This window comes from Astatotilapia calliptera, chromosome 3 (assembly GCF_964374335.1).
Source record: "Astatotilapia calliptera chromosome 3, fAstCal68.1, whole genome shotgun sequence".
NCBI lineage: Eukaryota > Metazoa > Chordata > Actinopteri > Cichliformes > Cichlidae > Astatotilapia > Astatotilapia calliptera.
The window spans coordinates 16,605,224-16,626,890 of NC_137424.1; the positions used below are offsets into that span (position 1 = coordinate 16,605,224).

General features: G+C 44.6%; 1 protein-coding gene across 1 annotated transcript in view; it reads right to left on the reverse strand.

Annotated features, from left to right (window-relative positions):
* The window catches only part of LOC113035147 (protein TANC1-like), a 388,820-nt gene that overhangs the window by 71,337 nt on the left and 295,816 nt on the right, over positions 1-21,667 (reverse strand). The gene's annotated exons all lie outside the window — the stretch shown is intronic.

A 21,667-nucleotide genomic window follows, 5' to 3' on the forward strand; every position in this document is an offset into this window, starting at 1 on the left:
AGACACTTGTCTTTAATGTTACTCTCACAACCACACATATTACCATAAAGTGGTGCACAATTCTGAATCTGTCCAACCCTTTTTGCCAACGGAGGAGGGCACTTCTCATGAGTGTAGAGAGCGCGAGGAGAAGAAGTGTAAGCTGAGGGATGACTTAATAGATGTGCCACTCGTTGAGGGAAAGGTTTGGTTTGCTGATGGTTTGAGTTTTACAACAGCAGAGGGACAGACTAGAACACGTTTTACTGTAGCAGACAGTGAGAGAGAGTTATCTATGTAGGACAACTAGCATGTTTCATATTTGCTTGAGCAGCAGAGATGCTAGCTTTAACGGAAGTGTGTAAAGCTGTAGAGAGACAATATACACTGATAGGCAGTATACATTTGCTACTGTACATTTCTTTGTAGTGCAGTGAGTGAGACGAGGTGTGACAACCTCTACAGGGAAACCTGCAGAACACACCAAACTCTTGCAAAATCTGCTGGAGGCAGTGTTATTAACCAGTAGAATTGCCGTTTGTAAATGTGCAGCACACATGTGAGGGAAAGATCCAGTTGCATTAGGGAAAGTTTTTGCAGATAAGATCACAAAAGAAGCAGCTGTAGTTAAACATGGTGTTAACCTTTTATCAGTACAGCATCAGCAGACATGCAGGCCCACTCACCTACAGCAGGAAAACAGTTGTGACTTACAGAGGGAGCAAGCTTGCAGGATGATTTTTTATCTGTGTGATAAACCAGTACTGCCTGATAATTTGTATAAGACTGCTGCTATTTTGAGCCATTGGCTTTGCCATGTCTCAAACAGGAGGGAAATGAGCAGTCGTTATACTCATTCTAGGATTATTAAATACTTTAAAAAAAAAACAACTTTTGCAGGCAGAGAGAACTAATGGAATAGTAAAGTTAAGATTTAGGAAGACAGGCAGGACATGGTTAGACTGTATAGAATAAGTACATGAGGATTACTCCAACAGAGAATGGTCTGACTCTTTGAGATTACACATGTTAGAGCATTTAGAGTTCCAGTCTTCTGTAGTGATGATAGAAAAGCAGAAGAGAGAGCGTATTAGCAGATTAGATGCTTGAAAATGTTTAAAAGTAAAGTAGTCATGAGAACAAATGATCTGCCAGATGATTCTGTTTCTCCGCAGGAGCAGAGTCTGAAGTCTGGAGATTGGATGTTGATAAGGCCATGGAGAGGAAGTGCTGGTCCAGTCCATGGTGGGAAGTTCCATATCGGATGCTGCTGACGACGACCACAGCAGTGAAGATTGCTGGAAGGAACACTTGGATATATCAAGCGCACTGCAAGAAGGTGACACACATCCAGGCCAGCTCGGAGTAAGTGGCAGGAAGACCGGGAACAAAGGGGGGGGAAAGCCTCCAGGGCCCCTCGTCTCAATCCGGTGAAGAAACCAACTGAGCCACAGGTACTCATCAGAATGGCTGGGAATGTGCTGTGCATCTTCTTGTGCCTGTGGACCCTGAGTGGGATGACAGGGAGCGCACTGGAACAGAGCAAACCACACCCAGTACCAGCATGGGTTTTCAACAACTACTGGTGGCAGTTTAAGAACACAACCGCTCACATAAAGAATGAGACCAATGGTTATGCTTGTGATGCCACTGGCTACACATTCTTCTGGACTGTGGCCCTATAGCATCACTGAGAGCGAGGCAGTTTGTCTGGTTGCTTTAGCAACACATCCGGGAACACTGCCAACTTTTCAACTGCTCTGAACCTGAATGGAAGGTTGATTCACCAGTAGCTGGGAAGGTGAACTACTCTGGTGAGACAGACCTGCTCGTCTGACTCAAAGAATATGACTTGTTGCAGGACATTGAACAGCTAAACGAACTGGAAACAGGCCAATTGCCTATGTGTATGAAGGACAATGGATTAGCCCAAGTTGGAGATCAACCATGGAACATGGCAACATCACCTATTCTTTTTGTTTTCTGCAAGAAGGATGTAAACAGAGAAGCCTTTTGTCTACATTACATCATGAACACTTGAGGTTTCGAGCCAAGAAGTTCAAAACAGCTTGATCCAATTTCCTTTACAAAGCTTTTTCTGTGGTGACAACAGGACAGGAGAAGAGTTGTAAATGCAGATAATTCACCAGTTGACTCTAACCCCCACAGGATGCCTACAGTGAAAAGATTTGGGGGGTTGATAGGAGTCATAAAGAAGGGTGTTGACCAGGCTGCAGCTTTGAAGTTAGCTGAGAGCCATATGGACAAACAATAAAGTCAACTGATGCGTTTAAATACCTATGTCTGTATACAGTTGGATTGTAGTGACATATGATTTTTGAGAATGATGATTCTTCTTGTTTGACCTTTGACATTCAGTTGTTTACTTGAAGAAATACATAATGAATTGCACGACAGGAGTAGATCCGCCACAAGGCTGGATAGCTTGGTTACCGTCTGGTCCTTGGTGGCATCTTCTTTTGAAAAAATTAATTCCTGTTTTTGGACTGTTGATACTGATTTGCTTATGTATAGGATGTAGTTTACTGTGTATGAATGAAATCTATACTGACACTGTCCAAACAAAGGGTGCATAAGTTGAAATTTAAGAACAATGACAAAAAGGAGGGAAATGTTAAGTATAATTGTTGAATGTCGCCATTGTGTTTCTTAAATTTGTACAGTCTTAGTTTAAGCAGTAGGATCAAAGCCATCCCTTTGATCCTGACCACCTTTCCAGCCACTCTGTGCTGGGGGAGGTTTTATTGTAGATACATCCTATCTGAAAGATCTGTTTCTTTTGATGTAAACTTCCTGGGTTTATGACTCTTTGGTCAGCAGGAGGTAACACACACACACACACACACACACACACACACACACACACACACACACTTACATACAGTGCCTTGTCTATGTAACCAAAGGGGGGTTGCAAGGGGAGGTGCTTTGTAAACTATTGTTTGAAGATTGTCAATAAAAGGCAGCGAGAGGAGGCCATTGTCATTGTCGTGCTGGACACAGACGAGGCCTCCCTTGCGCAAGTAATGGATCGATCGACTGTCTTGTTTTCTTCATGATGAATAAGTCTCTAGAATTAGCAGGGCTTGTGGTAACACAGACCCAACAGTTACAGCCTTTCTCCCCTCTGCTGCCGAGGCTGTTAGTCTCTCCCAAACTCAGCTACAGGACTTCCAAATGAATGAAAGCAGCAGAAGTGGCTTTACAAATGAAAGAGGAAGAGGAGAAGAAGAGGAGAGGGAGGCCACCCTGACCATCACTCCAGCTGAAAACATCACACTTCCATTAAAGTTGGTGAGGAAATGTTGAGCAGGATGAGCTGCTGGCTAATCTGGAGGCTGTAGCAGCAGCTCACAGTCACAGTGGATTTCCACTCATGAAAAAGCTCTGGCTGCTTCATTTCTCATCTCATATCAGAGACTTTAATGCTTCACTGAAGCTGTACTGTGATGCTTCCACATTCCAGTAAGGCCTCCATAATGATTTCAGCTGTTCTGTACACACACTGTGTGCCCTGTATGGCTCAAAGTCTCTGCAGCCTGTTTTTATCTGCTATCATCAGATCTTCATCATCCTCATTCACATCCCTCACACACTCTACAGCCTCATCAGCACTGACTTCATCTTCACTGACTGATGGAGCACAACATGAACCTGTGGAGGCTGAAACACTGTCCTGTCAAACATCTCCCCGTCACCACTCCACTTCTGTCAGCCTTTAAATGAACCCTGCTCAAGTCTGTCACTTCTGTTTGGAGCCAAAAGGAAAAACTGTTGTTCAGTCGTTTGGAAAGACAACATTTCTGAAAGCACTCAAACTTCTTCACATTTGTCTTCAGACACATCCTGAACATTTAGGAACTAAAGAAAGTTTCAAACATCAAAGACCTGAAATATAGAAAAACAACAACAGCCGCAGTCAGTGAACTCACCTCAGAGTCTCCAGTCGACAGTTTGGACTCTCCAGTCCAGCACACAGAAGCTTCACACCTGAATCCTGCAGCTTGTTCCAAGTCATGTCCAGCTGTGTCAAATGGGAGGGGTTGGACTTCAGAGCTGAGGCCACAACTTCACAGTGAGACTCTGAGAGTAGACAGTGAGTCAGTCTGTGATGATAGAAAATATAAAATGTGTTATTATAAAAGCAGAAAATCTGCATTATAAACACAGACTGAATGTATATGAAGACAAAACAGAGTGAGGTCATAATCTGATGCATCTGCTCTTCACATCTGTGCTTCAGCTCCTCTTACTGTGTTTGACATGACACAACGATTGAGTCTCTCTCAGACCTGCAGACTTTTAATGAGAATCTTTGTTTGGCTTTAATCTGCAGATGAAGGAGGAAGATGGTGTCACATTTAGGCTTCCATAATGTCCACAGTCTGTCACTGAGATCTGATCCAGAGTCAGAGTGACGACACACATTTGGACTGTTTCCTGTTTTGACTCCAGAACATTTTGAATGAGTTCAGCTCAGTGAAGAGTTCCAGCTGGAAAGATGATCTCTGTTTGCTACCTGCTGTCAGGTACGACTGTTCACGTCCACACGCAGGAAAAACCTGCTGACTGTTACCAAACGGAGCAGAAATCTCATCACTGGACAATAATGATGAATGAACTCAGAGCTGCTGATATCAGATCTGATTTCAGGGGAACTAAACACAGAAATGATTGGCTCATTTTAGCTTTCTGAGCCATTATCTGCTGGTGTGTCGCTAGTTGGCAGAAAATGATTTGTATTCCTGTTCAGGGCTTCAGTGTTTATGAGTCCAGATCCAGGTGACAGCAAGTCAAAATGATGTTACCTGTCTGTGTCCAGCAGCAGCCTGTATTCACTTTGAATATTGTTATAAGCTGACATGGATCAGTTTGTCTTTGATTGGTTTGTAAATGTCACTGTTTCCATTGGACCTGAGTGACGTACAAAGACAGAGAGGGAGAGAAAGGAGAGAGAGGATGGAGACAGCAAAGAGAGAGCAAACACAAACAGGTGAGAGTGGACAGGTGACCAAGGTCAGCAACCAATCAGAGAGCTTCTGTTTGACCCACAGTCACTGATGATGACTGCACATAACCAAGCAGTGTGTTACTCTGATATCAAATATGGATCCTGCTCTTATAATAATGATCATCAGATGATATTATTGTGTTATTTTGTAGCTGAATACAATGTTTGTGTGATTATCAGTGAAAGAAGCAGTGAGGAGGATGGAGAGAGAGAGAGGACAGAGGGTGAAGTTAGAAACACTAAAAGGATTTTTCATGGATTTCATGGATGATTTGAGTGATTTCCAGCAGGACACTTAAACATGTCAGTGGACGTCCTAAAGAACATATTCACTGATATGAAACGTGTCATTGAACAGGATTAATATCAGTGGAAACATGGTGGAAACAGCTGTGACTGCATGGATGTGACACACTTCAAATCTGTTCTCCACTCTTGGATTTGGGATCCATGGAGCTGCTGCTGAGTCTGTACAATAAAGGAATGGTGTGGAAGGTTGCAGCGTACGGACACAAACACTTTGTGCTTACAATCTGATTTTATTTTCAAAATTAAACTACTAACCTACACTGATCAATGATGTTAATGATCACATCTGGACTCACCCAGCCTTTCTGCAGTTCCTCACAGCTGGAATCAGTCTCTGTTGTCCCCGCTTTAATGTGTTGTACTTCTGCAGGTCCAACTCATCCAGAACCTCCTCTGACATTTGCAGCATGAAGGCCAGAGCTGAGCACTGGATCTCAGAGAGTTGCTTCTCTGATCTGTTCTCTGACTTCAGGAACTCTTGGATCTCCTGATGTACTGAGAGGTCGTTCATCTCCATCAGACAGTGGAAGATGTTGATGCTTCTGTCAGGAGAGATTTTATCACTGTTCATCTCCTTCAGGTTGTTGATGACTCTCTGGATGGTTCCTGGACTGATCTCTGTCTGACCCAGCAGACCTACTAAGAGTCTCTGGTTGGACTCCAGACAGAGGCCATGAAGGAAGCGAACAAACAGGTCCAGGTGGCCATTTTTACTCTGGAGGGATTTATACATGGCTCTGCTCAGGAAATCATCCAGAGAGGACTCGTTGTATTTTTTTCCCAAAAAGTTCTTCAGCACCTTTGTCTTCCTGTTGGTGTGACAGTGGAACATGTAGACAGCAGCCAGAAACTCCTGAATGCTCAGATGAACAAAGCAGTAGACTGGTTTCTGGAAGATCACACACTCTCTTTTGAAGATCTCTGTACAAACTCCTGAGTACACCGAGGCCTCTGTCACATCCAGACCACACTGCTCCAGGTCTTCTTGGTAGAACATGATGTTTCCTTTCTCCAGATGTTCAAACGCCAGCCTCCCCAGCTTCAGAAGAACTTTCCTATCAGCCTCCGTCAGCTCCTGTGGACTCGTCTCACGTCCCTCGTGGTACTTGTTCTTCTTCCTCTTTGTCTGAACCAGCAGGAAGTGTGAGTACATGTCAGTCAGGGTCTTGGGCAGCTCTCCTCTCTGCTCTGTAGTCAACATGTGCTCCAGAACTGTAGCAGTGATCCAGCAGAAGACTGGGATACTACACATGATGTGGAGGCTCCTGGATGTCTTCATGTGGGAGATGATTCTGCTGGACAGCTCTTCATCACTGAATCTCCTCCTGAAGTACTCCTCCTTCTGGGCGTCAGTGAAGCCTCGTACTTCTGTTAGCCTGTCAACACATGTAGGAGGGATCTGATTGGCTGCTGCGGGTCGGGAAGTTATCCAGACGAGAGCCGAGGGAAGCAGATTCCCCTGGATGAGGTTTGTCAGCAGCTGGCTGACTGATGACTTCTGTGTGACATCAGACAGCAGCTTCCTGTTGGTGAAATCCAATGAAAGTCTGCTTTCATCCAGGCCGTCAAAGATGAACAAAAGCTGAGAGACAGCCAGCTTCTCTGCTGTGACCTTCTGTAATGTTGGATGGAAAACATGGAGCAGCTCCAGAAGACTGTACTGCTCACCTCTGATCAGGTTCAGCTCCCTGAATGAAAGCAGAACCACCACACTGACATGTTGGTTCTCCAAGCCCTCTGCCCAGTCCAGAGTGAACTTCTGCACTGAGAAGGTTTTTCCAACACCAGCCACGCCGTTGGTCAGAACCACTCTGATGGGTCTCTGTTGGTCAGGTAAGGCTTTAAAGATGTCCTGGCACCTGATTGGAGCGTCATGGAGGGCGTCCATCTTGGAAGCTGTCTCCAGCTGCCTCACCTCATGTTGGGTATGAACCTCTTCACTCTGTCCCTCTGTGATGTAGAGCTCAGTGTAGATCCTGTTGAGGAGGGTTCTACTTCCTGTTTCATCACTTCCTTCAGTCACACGTTCACATCTCCTCCTCAGACTGATCTTATGTTCATCTAAAACCTCCTGCAGACCAACATCTGCTGAAAGAAAGAAAAACAATGAGACTAAAGAGAAAGAAAACTCTTCAATGTCTGAACAACACAAGAAGTCCAGTTTTCAGAAATGAGTCCATCAGCAGACAGATGTTCAGTCTTACTTTGTACACAGCTGCTCTGACTGGCTGTCTGCAGTCCAGCTCTGCTTCTGGATCTTTCTCCACACTGGGGACAGGAGGAGTCTCCAGATGAAGCAGACTGGTCCCAGTATGAGGAGATGCACTGTCTGCAGAACCAGTGTCCACAGCTGGTAGAGACTGGATCCTTCAGGACGTCCTGACACAAAGCACAGCAGGACAGCTGCTCCTCCTCACAAACACCACTCCTCTTCCTCTCTCTGTGAACACATTTCTTTATCACTAAAACATTTACTGTCAGTGAAAAACATCCAGATGTGACCAAACTGCAGTTCCTCACAGTTCCTTTGATTTCATCAACACTAATGAGCTACTCTTCCTGTCTGCCTGTCTCATTAAACACTGAGTGATGAATACAAACTCAACACTTCCTGCAGACTTCCTGACTTCACAATAAAAGCTTTCCATCAGAGAGACAGTTATGACTTTCACTGTTTTACAGCCGCTGTGTGCAGATTATCTGGGTCAGTTCACTCTGAAGCAGCTTAGAAGTGTCCGTGTAGAGCCGTGGTCTGACACACAGAGACTTCTGATTTTCTCTATTTAAACAAACATGATGAAGATGAGCAGGTTTCTCTTCTAGTATAAACTCTGTGTCTCTGGCTCATGATGGCTTTTCAGGTTTTATGTTTTGCTCTCTCCTGCTAGTGTTTTGCCTGCCTGGGTGGAGCTTGTAATGGCCTCTCGCTCTTGGTCCACACAGTTATGATGATTACACCACCTGTTGCTGATTCACCTGGGCTTACCGGTAACCATTTAACGCTGCGGCATGGAGCAGTTCATCGCTGGGACATTGACCCTCCTGTGTTCATGATCTCAGCCCCTTGCTAAGAAATCTCTCTCTTAATTCACCAGTTGGGTTAACTTTGTGTATACTTTGAGTAAATATTTCCCCGGACCTGGTTACAGACGCTTACCTGTGATTCCTGTGTGTGGCTGTGTGAGTGGAGAGCAGGACAAGAGTGACTGAAGAGGAGTGAGTGTGGACTCCCTTCCCTCTTTTCCCTGGAGCCCTGGACCCCCTCCCCAACTCACTGTACATATATAGAGCACTGTGGTTCACCCCTTTGGTAAATAACCTGTCACCTTTTTGTTTGTCAGAACTCAGTCTGTGCTTGAGTTCCTCTGTTAGCCATGACATTTTGTTGGTTCTCTCTCTTCAGGTCCCTGTAAGTGTTTGATCTAAAACATTATATTTATTCTGCTTTGATTGTTTTGTGTGCTGAGGGACATTGTTGCACGATCCACTTTTTCTTATCACTCAAATATCCTGATACTTTCAGAAAGTTGGAGAGCTCTCCTGGCTTGCTTAGTCTTTGCTCTGTACTGCAGTACTTGCACTGGTTTCACTGGACAAGTCTGCATGTGAATCTACAACTGATATGACATTGTGGCACAAACACAGTAAACAAACACTACGAGCACCTTGTTTCATGTGCAGTGGCTTTCTTCTCATTCTGTTACTGAACACTGTATGAAAAGCCTCTCACTGCCAGCATCCTTCCAGCCCCACGACAACAAGACCAACTCACATCTTCACAACACCAAGAATTTTTCCCCTTTTCTTTGGAGAAACTGAGAAGCCAATAGGATTGTAGCTCAAACTTGCCCACAGTCCTGCTTCATCACTGCTCACTCCTACCTGTGTTGGTGCTCAGTGGACAGTCATTAGGGTTGCCAACTCCCTGAAAAATAAATAAGGGACACCTCGTGGCCAGGGCCGGGCAACCTAGTTGTCTTCACCCTTCCCAGTGTGGTGAATTTTTTAGCTCTTTTTTGTGTGTGTGAAATTATTTTTTAACCATTTGACTTGAATTTGATTTAAACAGATGCATATTCTTTGTGATATGACCATATGGGAAACAAATGATCCTTTAGCCATTTATTTTTAGCTCAAAATGACAACATTAACACAGTAAAACAGGTCTCTTTCTTAAACAGAAGCCTGTCATGCTTAACTTTTGAGAATAAAAGTAAATCTTTCTTTAAAAGAACTCTGTCCTGCTTAACTTAAAATTATATAAATTAATAGAAAGCAATAGAACGAAAAATATTCTTGTAACAGTGCACATATAGTGCATTTAGTGCAATTGGCTTCAGCTGAGGTATTATTTCAGCTTTTCTAATGCTAATCAGCTGCTCCTGTTTGTAAACCCACTTGTTCCCATGATTACGCATCATAACTCATCATCATTATTCATCTATGTATTACTTTTATGTATTAGTCATCTATTTGTTGTAATCATCTATCCTTGCAGTTGTTTATTACACAAAATAAATTATATTATCACACTTCTGGCCACATAGCACTGATATTCACTGCACATGCCCATATTAACCTTAACCAGAGGGTTTAAAAAACAAACCAGTGTTTACATACCATATCTGCTTCTGCCGTGGCCTGGTGGACAACAAATTGGTTAAGGGTTCCCCGAGCTTTCACGCCCCTCATGTTCTTCATGTGCCCACCATTAGAAGCATGCCTATGGAAAAAGTGCGCCGGCACACAGTGCAGTGCGCTTTATATGTGTTATCGTGCACTTTTCCAGCCAGGTGTTTTCCTTTTCCCATTCCTCCCTGTACTTTTGCAGCCTTTTTTTCTTTCTCTGAGCGAACAAACATTGCTGCCCTGATGCTGGGCTCACACTGTGCGATTTTTGGCCCATTTTGAGATGATTTTTGAGTCATGCGACCGATTTGGCGATCGGCCCAATTTTGGCCTTCATCGTGCATCGTGTAGTATACGTGGGGTAACGAGAAGCGATTAACACCTCACGACCAGCTCCCGATCATCAATCACTCGTGAGCGTGTCACCACAGCCGTTCACACTGCTCACGCGCAAACACGTAAACGTTGGTGAAAAAGACGGAGCAGCACGGCTGTGCAGCGTGTGATCTGGACACAAGCGATGGAGGCACAACTGTAGAACTTTGGAAAGCTCATCAGAGCCTTTTCAATGTGGCATCACAAAATTATCACGACCACAACAACCGTGAACATAGTTGGATTTACATTGCTGCTCAATCACAGCTGCCTGATCAATGTTTTTCATTAGCAATTTAGCAAAGTTGATGGTGGTGGTGTGTCTGTGTGAGTGAAAGACAGAGAGAGCGACAGATTTTCTGTTATAACCTTCATTATATGGAGGCACAGTGTGAGCACTCAGGTCGCATCAGAGCATCGGGCGGTATAGTGTGAGACCTGCATCGTGACCTACCAACTGCGAGTCAATCGTGCAGTTTGAGCAGGAGCTGAATAACGTGACTGAAAAAATCGCACAGTGTCTGCCCAGCTTTAGGTGTACTGTCGTCCGAGACTTGCACCGCAGTGTCGGCGTTTGTTTCCCTGTTGGCCATGCTTCTTGTTGTGGTCATCTGTTGTCTTCCGGTATTTTCTCCGCAAGCGACCTTTCCTCGACCAATGAGATGAGCGGTAATCTGAATTGTCATAAGTGTGCTGTCAGCTCATTGGTCACAAAGCAGGAGAGGGGCTGGGAATTATGTTTTCAAACAAAGCGTTAATTCCATAAACATTTATAGACCACTTTTGATTCTCACTGTATTACGGGACAAAGTGCGTCCCTTATTAGCTCAATACGGGACAAAGTGCTTTTGTTTCTAAATACGGGACGATTCCGTTTTTTAAGGGACGGTTGGCAACCCTAACAGTCATAGCCTGCTGCTAGCATGAATGCTAAACGTACTGCTGTGGATGATCAGCAGAAAAACATGTGGTCAGTTTGACTGTTTGCTGTATTTAAAGTGTTTTTCTCAGTTCGTCTGTATTCAAAGTGCATTCGGGGCTTTAGCTGACAGCTCTTTGTGCTAACAAACTAAACTCTCTTAGTTTAAGCCAGCAGACTTTACCAAACACAAAGCCTGCTGCTGCCTCCATGGGTTAGCTTGTGTGACTGGTGTTTACACCAATGAAATCTAAATCACACTAATGTGTCCTCCAAGGTGTTTGGTGGGAGCACTGAGTGAAACATAAGAGCTCTGGTTAAGCCTCATCAGCTGGATAGGCTGTCCACCCTAGTCCAGGCTTTAACTCAAATCTCTGACTGGCTTTCTAACAGCTACCTTGTTAGAACAAGACAGAGACCATGATCATAGCTCCTCCTGATCTATATTCTAAAATCAGTCAAGTTGTTGCCCCTTTCTGTTCTTCTGCTGAGCCAAATATTCGAAATCTTGGAATAATATTTGACTCTTCTTTGGGCCTTGACTCACATGTAAAGTCTCTGTCTCGTTCCTGTTTCTTTCATTTAAGGAATATTTCTAAACTGCGACATATGGTCTCCTTAGCTGAACTGGAAAAAATTGTCCATGGATTTGTGTCATTGCGTTTAGATTATTGTAATTCCCTGTTTACCAGCTTGGATAAATCATCTCTTTCTCGCCTCCAAGCTGTACAAAACGCAGCAGCCAGACTACTAACTCGCTCTACCCAGCGAGCTCACATCACTCCTATTTTATGTTCTTTACATTGGCTCCCAATAGATTTTAGAATTCTTTTTAAATGATTGTTTTAACGTACAGAGCACTAAATGGCCCCAGATTATTTATCCAAGCTTCTCACTAAATACACTGCTGCTCGCTGTCTCTGCTCACAGACTCAGAGTTTGTTGGTTGCTCCCAGAACACGTCTGAAGACGAAAGGGGGCGGAGCCTTTCAGTCTGTGGCACCAAGGCTGTGGAACAGTCTACCTCTACAACTACGTTTGGTTGACTCTGTGGGATCCTTTAAAAAACAGTTAAAAACTTTACTGTTTAAACAAGCTTTCTGTTGACCAATGCTGTTTACATTTTTATATTTTTAATTTACATTTAAACTCTATATTGTGTATATTGTGCATTTTGCTATTTATCGTACTGTTTATTTTAATCTCTGTGTGCAGCACTTTGTGACTACCTGTCTATGAAAAGCGCTTAATAAATAAACTTTACTTACTTACTTACTAAAATAACAAACAGGGCTGTGAGAGCAACTGAAGTGATAAAAATACTGTTTAAAGATAAAAAACACTTTGATGTTCTCTCGTCACCTAACAAAGTCCAAACCCTGTGAACTATTTTAGCTTTAATAATTGTGGATTCAGGTATCCTGAACCCATCTTTGGACATTTGTAATTAAATATTTTAAAACTCCATCAGAGACTCCTGATGTGGCTGTTTGGAGAAGGAAAAGAGGGACAAAGTGGAGCGTCGAGCTGAGGCTTCATTCACTGCAAACCTACAGTTATGTTTCCTTATTTCTGCTGTTTGCATGTTCACAGCTGAAATAAAGCTGCCTCTTTGACTTCATCCTGTTGTGTTTGGGTCCAATCCTGCCTGCCACACAGCGCTACAGGACAAAGTCTAAGATTTTTATCTTTTTAATGAATCTTCGGTCATATTTATGCAGGAAAACACAAACATGTAAAGGAGTCATCACAGGTCTCTGACCTCGTTGGTCCAGGTTCACCACTGAAGACTGGAGGGTGATGTTTGGACCGGTCACTCCTCACAGATGGACAGCTGGATCCTGCAGACTGTGACCTCTGACCTCTGCAGACACAAACATGTTTTATTCAATGATCAATTCTCTGATAAAGTGATTGAAGCAGCTGTGATCACACAGACTGCAGATAATGCAGCTGTTTCCTGTCAGTAACAGTCCTCTTAGATTAGAGTTCAGCTTTTTACAGGAAAACAAATGTCCCTGAATGCAACAGTGAGACACAGTCTGCCTGTGTGGCTGTGATAGCTGCCGTTAGGAGCGCTCATGTGTTTGCAGTTAGACGAGGAGATGTTACCATCATGGACACGTTAACAAATCCTGCAGCATCACGTGGCACAAACACTTTGTGTTCCTGTCATCTGCAAGCAACAGGAAGTTCATTAATAAAGGCGGGATGGAGACGCGACTGTGATGGTTCTCCTTCATCCAGCTGTTACACACATCTGGGCTCACACGACGAGCCTTTGTCTAATACAGCAGCTGCTCTCTGAACACTTTTCTGAAGAGGAGCTGCACAAACCTTTGTTTGCTTTCTAGAGCAGCGTATCAAAGTCAAACTACCAGTGGCGGCTCCTGAAAAAAATCTCAGGGGGGGCAATTTTTATGATATCGACTAAAATGACCCATTTAATGAGTACATCAAACAACACAATTTTAATTTAAATTTAAAATGAACAACCATATTCTGGCCATTTGTATAGATTTGTAAAAATGAACATGAACAGATTTTTTTTTTTTTTTTTGAATGAATGAAAAATAACTATTGAAAACAACAACTGTAAACACTTCACACTAAAAGGGTAGGTTAGAAGCGATCTAACCGAATTTGGGGGAGGCTGTGCCTCAACCGTTAACAATACCGCTGCCATCGTCTCTCTCTGACCTTATAGCTCACTTAGGCTACTGACTGAGGTAAAATTCTAGAACAGCAAATCTTCGCGCGTTTTCTGCAGGGGCGCAATTTTAAGCGCCCCCAAACCATTTAATTCAGCGACGCTAATAGGTCAAATATTTATTATTTTCCCCTGGCAACCATTTAATGATAGGCTATTTCGCTGCATATCAAGGGCGCTTTGACAAGCGCCCCAGAAGAAGAAAAACACCGTTTGTTGGTTGAACTTTAATGAGTCAGCTGGTGAAAATGTTAAAATACGCCTGGCTGTATATGGGCACACACATAGTAAAACTATCATTGATGAATTTTTTAAAAATATATATTTTTACTCCTCCACATTTGGGGGGGCGGAGCCCGAGCGCCCCCTATGGGCCAGCCGCCACTGCAAACTACCCACTGCTAGCAGCTGTTTCTATCATAGTTTAGGATCCAGATGTGTGAGGTCTAAATTTACACCTCTGATTAAAATACATAGTTAAAAACAGCCAATTGAGTCCAAATGTGTCTTAAACCAGATAAACTGACAGTTACAGCTGAGCCTGTGTGTCCTTGGAGACACTGCTCTGCTACAGAGATGCATTTTAGAAACCAGGAAACATCAAAATCATTTAAATCAGAGAGTTCTTGTTACTAACAGCTCACCTCTCTGCAGCAGACACAGGCTGGGATTTAAAACCAATGAATCGATGATTGGACCAGTCACTCTTTAAGGACACAGAGCTGGATGGTTTCTCATTGACGCTAAAAATATGTGAACATGTGTCACATCCAATGTGACCAATACATTACATAAAAAGTATAAACTATGTAAATAGTATATTATTTAAATCGTTAAATAGTAAAAAGCTGATTAAAATTTCAAACATTTTAATACTGACATGAACTTACTTTTTGTCAGATGACTTTTTTTGCCCTAAATTACGAAAGAAATGCTTCACCCGTTTGCTCTTAGAGGACACACTTCTGGGTGGAGGTCCAGGCGGGTTCCTGTGAATAATGATGCAGCAGTGATGTGAGTGCTGAGCTGTGACATGGAGAAGAGTCATGGACAGTTAGAGATGGTCATCTCACCTCTGAGCTTTGGTCTGGCTCTCATGTTCCCCACACAGAGTGCTTTTAGAGGGAGGGACTCCCTCCTCTCTGTCCTCACACTGATCCATGCTGCTCAATTCACATCAGCTCACACACACTTTCTACCTTCACCTGCAGAGGAAACACAAATCATTCATGTGCACATCAACTGAGAGCTGCAGAGGTCGTGTCTGATGTGTTGGACTAACATCCATCTGAGACGCAGCTTTCATCAGTTCACTACAAAAAGTGTCACAGAGCCCAGTTCAGCCTCCAAATCCTCCATTACTGTAGTCCTACAAAGGTCAAACATGGCTGCAGAGAGCAGCTTTATGTCAGTAACCATGTCCAGGACCGAGCTGACTGCTTACAGAGTTCATACTCTAACTGCTAGCTGCTCTGCTAGCTAAGCTAACTCAGTAACAGTGACTCTGACAGCAGTTACTGTGGAACAGCGGCCGAGCTCAGGACACATTCAGTGTGTTTAGTCTGAGTCCTGGACTCTGATTCAATGGATTCAATCCAGCTCAGAGTTTCATGTGTTCATCAGAATAAAATACATGTACTAATATAACAGAAGTAATGCTCTGAATGCAGGACTGTAATGGAGGATAAATAAGGTTTTTACAGCCTGAAAGAAACATTCAGTTCATATATTTGTAGACAGTGAAGCAGTTTTTAATACTGCAGCTGTTTCCTTCACCTGTGTGTGTGTGAGCCACACCTTCATGTGCTGCTTTAGAAATATGTGGTCTGACTGCTCAGACTGAGTCTAGGAGGAAAGTTCACACGCTGGAGCAAGTTTTGTTCCTAACTTTGTCAGAGTTCGGCTCCAAAGACAAAGAAGACGGAGCTCACAGTCTGTAGATGGTCCTCAGTGTGTGTGTGAAGCACACAGGAGTGTGTTTATGTCAGCAAATCAGTGTGTGTGAAGAGTCTGAGGGAGTGTGTGAATGAGACTAAACACTGAAACCAACAGTCCAAGAAAAGCGTCTGGACTTCTTTAAGTTTAACTTAAAGAAATCCAGACGCTTTTCTTTTTGTCTCCATAATGTCTCCATAATGCTGCAATGTTATCTGCCCCAGAAACACTGTGCAGAAGCTCTGATGGTGACACAGAAAAGTCACAGTGGAGATACTTCTGTCCACCTTTGATTAGACTCATTATAAAAAGGAAACAAAGTTTGAACACAGTCATGTTTCCAGTTCACTGACTTACATTTATTCCATGGACACTCACTCTAACCTGAACCACAGCTGCGACCATATTTGTAATAACTACAACCCAAACATCAGATGTTAATCGAAATTTTTTGCTCTCTCTCCTCCTTAAATGTGTTTTTAATGTTAGTTATAATTCAGAATTGGCGACTGGAATACGTATGACACATACGAACATCAGGAAATAAAAACTCGATAAATATAACCTCAGTAAATGAAGTCAGTGTACAGCGTGGAATTATTTTATGTCATAAGAAGAAACATATTCATGTTAACACTCACCTGCCTCAGCTCCACCTTCCTCCTCCTGCTGCTCTGAACGGAGGCTCAATACTTTCACTTTCACTGCACCTCCCTAAACACAGAGGATGATGGGACTTGTAGTTGTTTCCTTCCGGTGCGGTCTTCCTCTTTGTTTGTTTGTGTTTGTGTTCAAGTTATTTCGATCATGTAAACATCAACAAAACACGTGAAGCCACACAGAGTTTGTATGTCGAGGTGGGTAGGAGGGTTTGAGGGTTTGGGGAGGGGTCAGAGGGAAGAGGTCTCTCAGTCTGGACAATCCACATTGATGGCATTGCATCTTTCAGCGTGTTTGTGGGTCAATTTGGATGCTCCAGGTGTGAGAGCAGCCACTCAGCCTCTACTGCAGATGTGTGTCACAAGTTCATCTAGTAGTAGGCTATGGCACTTGGCCACAGGTGGCAGCAGTGGACTGGTATTAAAACCCGATTCTTTGATCCCCATGATAGAACAGAGAAAACCCGACTCATAGTGGTCAAAACATTTATAATTCTTTATTCAATCATCTTCCGGAAGAGATCAGATGGGCCCAATGGCAGTTGTAGGATCTCTAACATTAGAAGCTAAAAATGTGTCTCATATAGGTGTTATTTTGGTACTTTACACGTCACACAGTTTCAACAACTCCTTATATGGTACAAGTTTGTTTTTTCTATCTGACTTCCTGTATTTATTAATATGCTTGTATATTTCTACACTAACTTCCTGTTTTTCAGTCTGGCTGAGCACTTAGTTTGTGAGTCAAAAGTGGCCTTGCTTTACAAACCTTCATTATTAAAGTACATAAAACAATATAATTAGAAAATAAGCACTAAGAATATATTAATTACATGACAGTTCTTCCCTTTTCGTGTTTCCTAAGAAACACGACATAATTCCTAATTTATCCCATTAAGTTTACTTGCATGTTAAAAGGCTAAAATATAACAAAAGAGATTATGCTAAACAAAATGAAACCTTTCAATTGCCCAACCCTATCTGTCCCCTCAACGGGTTTTATGTTTTCAATGTTTCATTATTATTTTGTCATAATTACTTCTATCCACAACAAATAAATAAAGCTCTAAGACAGCACCTGTGAAATGTGAAATGTCCTAAATCTACTTCCTACACCCCCTTTTTTACCCAGAATCCCAATTTAAACCCACTTCTGACTTCCCTCAGTGCTCACTGTAAACTGCAGATACAATCAGTTATATATATATATATATATATATATATAAAAAACACCCAGCACGCCCCTGCGGGCGGTTTATCCTTCAAGCTCGGGTCCTCTACCAGAGGCCTGGGAGCTTGAGGGTCCTGCGCAGTATCTTAGCTGTTCCCAGGACTGCGCTCTTCTGGACAGAGATCTCCGATGTTGTTCCCGGGATCTGCTGGAGCCACTCGCCTAGCTTGGGAGTCACCGCACCTAGTGCTCCGATTACCACGGGGACCACCGTTACCTTCACCCTCCACATCCTCTCGAGCTCTTCTCTGAGCCCTTGGTATTTCTCCAGCTTCTCGTGTTCCTTCTTCCTGATATTGCTGTCATTCGGAACCGCTACATCAATCACTACGGCCATCTTCTTCTGTTTGTCTACCACCACTATGTCCGGTTGGTTAGCCACCACCATTTTGTCCGTCTGTATCTGGAAGTCCCACAGGATCTTAGCTCGGTCATTCTCCACCACCCTTGGGGGCATCTCCCATTTTGACCTCGGGACTTCCAGGTTATACTCGGCACAGATGTTCCTGTACACTATGCCGGCCACTTGGTTATGGCGTTCCATGTATGCCTTGCCTGCTAGCATCTTGCACCCTGCTGTTATGTGCTGGATTGTCTCTGGGGCATCTTTACACAGCCTGCACCTGGGGTCTTGCCTGCTGTGATAGACCCCAGCCTCTATGGATCTTGTGCTCAGAGCTTGTTCTTGTGCTGCCATGATTAGTGCCTCTGTGCTGTCTTTCAGTCCAGCTTTGTCCAGCCACTGGTAGGATTTCTGGATATCAGCCACCTCCTCTATCTGCCGGTAGTACATACCGTGCAGGGGCCTGTCCTTCCATGATGGTTCCTCGTCTCCCTCCTCTTTCTTGGGTTTCTGCTGCCTGAGGTATTCACTGAGCACTCGGTCAGTTGGGGCCATCTTCCTAATGTATTCTTGGATGTTCGTTGTCTCATCCTGGACTGTGGTGCTGACACTCACCAGTCCCCGGCCCCCTTCCTTCCGCTTAGCGTACAGCCTCAGGGTGCTGGATTTGGGGTGAAACCCTCCATGCATGGTAAGGAGCTTTCTTGTCTTTATGTCAGTGGCTTCTATCTCCTCCTTTGGCCAGCCTATTACCCCAGCAGGGTACCTGATCACGGGCAGGGCGTACGTGTTGATGGCCCGGATCTTGTTCTTACCATTCAGCTGACTCCTCAGGACTTGCCTGACCCTCTGCAGGTACTTGGTGGTTGCAGCTTTTCTAGCGGCCTCTTCATGGTTCCCATTCGCCTGTGGGATCCCCAAGTACTTGTAACTGTCCTCTATGTCTGCAATGTTGCCTTCTGGTAGTTCAATCCCCTCAGTTCTGACTACCTTCCCTCTCTTTGTTACCATCCGACTACACTTCTCTTGTCCGAACGACATTCCAATGTCATTGCTGTATAGCCTGGTAGTGTGGATCAGTGAATCGATGTCTCGTTCACTCTTGGCATACAGCTTGATGTCATCCATGTACAGGAGGTGGCTGACAACTGCTCCGTTCCGTAGTCGGTATCCGTAGCCAGTCTTGTTAATGATCTCACTGAGGGGGTTCAGGCCTATGCAGAACAGCAGTGGGGACAGAGCATCTCCTTGGTAGATCCCGCACTTGATGGTGACTTGTGCTATGGGCTTGGAATTGGCCTCTAGTGTTGTACGCCACATCCCCATTGAGTTCCTGATGAAGGCTCTTAGGGTCCCATTGATCTTGTACAATTCTAGGCATTCCAGTATCCAGCTGTGGGGCATTGAGTCATAGGCCTTCTTGTAATCAATCCAGGCAGTGCACAGGTTGGTCAGTCTGGTCTTGCAGTCTCGGCTGATTGTTCTGTCTACCAGTAGCTGGTGTTTTGCGCCTCTGGTATTCTTGCCAATTCCTTTCTGTGTCCCGCTCATGTATTGACCCATGTGCCTGTTCATCTTAGCCGATATGATGCCTGACAGGAGCTTCCATGTAGTACTGAGGCAGGTTATTGGTCGGTAGTTGGAGGGGACCGGCCCCTTCTTGGGGTCCTTGGGGATCAGGACCGTCCGGCCTTCAGTTAGCCATTCCGGGTGTCTCTCGTTAACTAGCAGCTGGTTCATTTGTGCTGCCAGACGCTCGTGGAGTGCAGTCAGCTTCTTCAGCCAGTAGGCGTGAACCATGTCGGGCCCTGGTGCTGTCCAACTCTTCATACTGGAGACCCTTTCTTGGATATCTGCCACTGTGATGGTTACTGGACCCTGTTCAGGGAGGTCGCTGTGGTCAGCCCTCAGATCCTCTAGCCACTGAGCATTGCCGTTATGGGTTGCATCCTTCTCCCATATGCTCTTCCAGTATTGCTCCGTCTCCAGCCTTGGTGGTGCTGTTCTCTTATTGTTCCCTTGCCACTGAGAGTACACCTTTGCTGGTTCTGTGGAGAACAGCTGGTTTATTCTCCTGCCTTCTATCTCTCTGGTGTACCTCCTCAAGCGGCTGGCCAAGGCTGTGAGTCTTTGCTTGGCAGTTTCCAAGGCCTCAGGTATGGACAGCTTGCTGTATTTCTTAGGCACCTTATTTGTCGCACCTTTCTGCAACTCCGTTAGTTGGCTAACCTCGCTCCGTGCTACTTTGATCTTGCCCTCTAGCCTCCTTCTCCATGGAGGGTACTGCCCCTTGTCGCTGTTCAACTTGTAGCCAAGCATCTCACTGATCACTGTTGCCGTATTGTAGATCAGCTTGTTAGTGTCGGTAATCGTGGTTGTAGGTATTGCCCGTAGTGCTGCATTAACATCATCTAGCAGACCTTCTGAGGGAACTTCACGTAATCTTGGTAACCGGCTACGGGGGATCCAGGTTTCAAGCTTGGCCATGATCCTATTTTTCAGGTCAGTTCCTCTCACACTCAACGATCCTTCTCCTATCGCACTTGGGGCTATGTACCCAATCTCGGGTGGGGGTGATGATATCTCCCCCCTGACCTGGCGTCCTGACTCCTCCTTGCCGTAGCATTTGTGTTGTACCTCGTCAATCTCTAGCTGTGAGAGCAGTCCCTTCTTTCGAATGTTGGAACACTGAGCTATTAGTTGTTTCGCCGTCATTGTGGATGTTGGGTATCGAAGAATCCATAGGTCCCTCATCCTATTCATGTAGCCCCTTCCGCCGGGGTTACTTGCATAGTAGCATTCCAACAACGCCCTGTTTTCGTCTCTTGCCCACCGATGCCTTCTTGTTCCAGTAGCCCACTTTTCGTCAGGGTGCCCTGGTTCCTCAACACCTGACGCGGACCTTGTTGATCCGGGCGACGTCCGAGCCGGCATGCCTTCATATTTATCTGTCTCGCTCATGTCTGTGGTAGGCTTGCTTAGCATAGGGGGTCTAGCCTTAGGACCCTTACTGGATACAGACGCCCCAGGCAGGAATAACAACGGCCCGCTAGCATGCTCTTGGTTGCTGAGGGCTATGCTGTGGCTGAGCTGCAAGATTAACTCTGCAAAACCAACTTTCATCAAGTAACAGGGCTCTAGAGTGCAACCAATTTGGTCGCAAATGCGAATCCGTGTAAATGAGAGCAGGTACACTGATTCCACACAAAGACGTAAACACAGAACGGACCGACGCATCAGAATCAGCTTTGTCTTTCTCGGCTTTCTCACCCGACGGCTTGTAGACGGACACGCTCTCGGAGCTTAGCGATCCTGATGCGTCTGGTCCGCGCTGCGATTACGTCTTCTTGCGCTGATTCTGAGCTGCAGGTTTTGTCTCTCCAACCAAAATTCAGAGCCAGCAGCAAAAGAAGCAGCAAACTGCGCTTCACATTTGATCAATGTCATTAATTTTGCTGTTTTGCTTCCACGACTATTAAAATCACACTCCATGCACAGCTAGCTCTCTCTCTATCTCTCTCTGTACTTCAAGAACAGTTTCCCGTC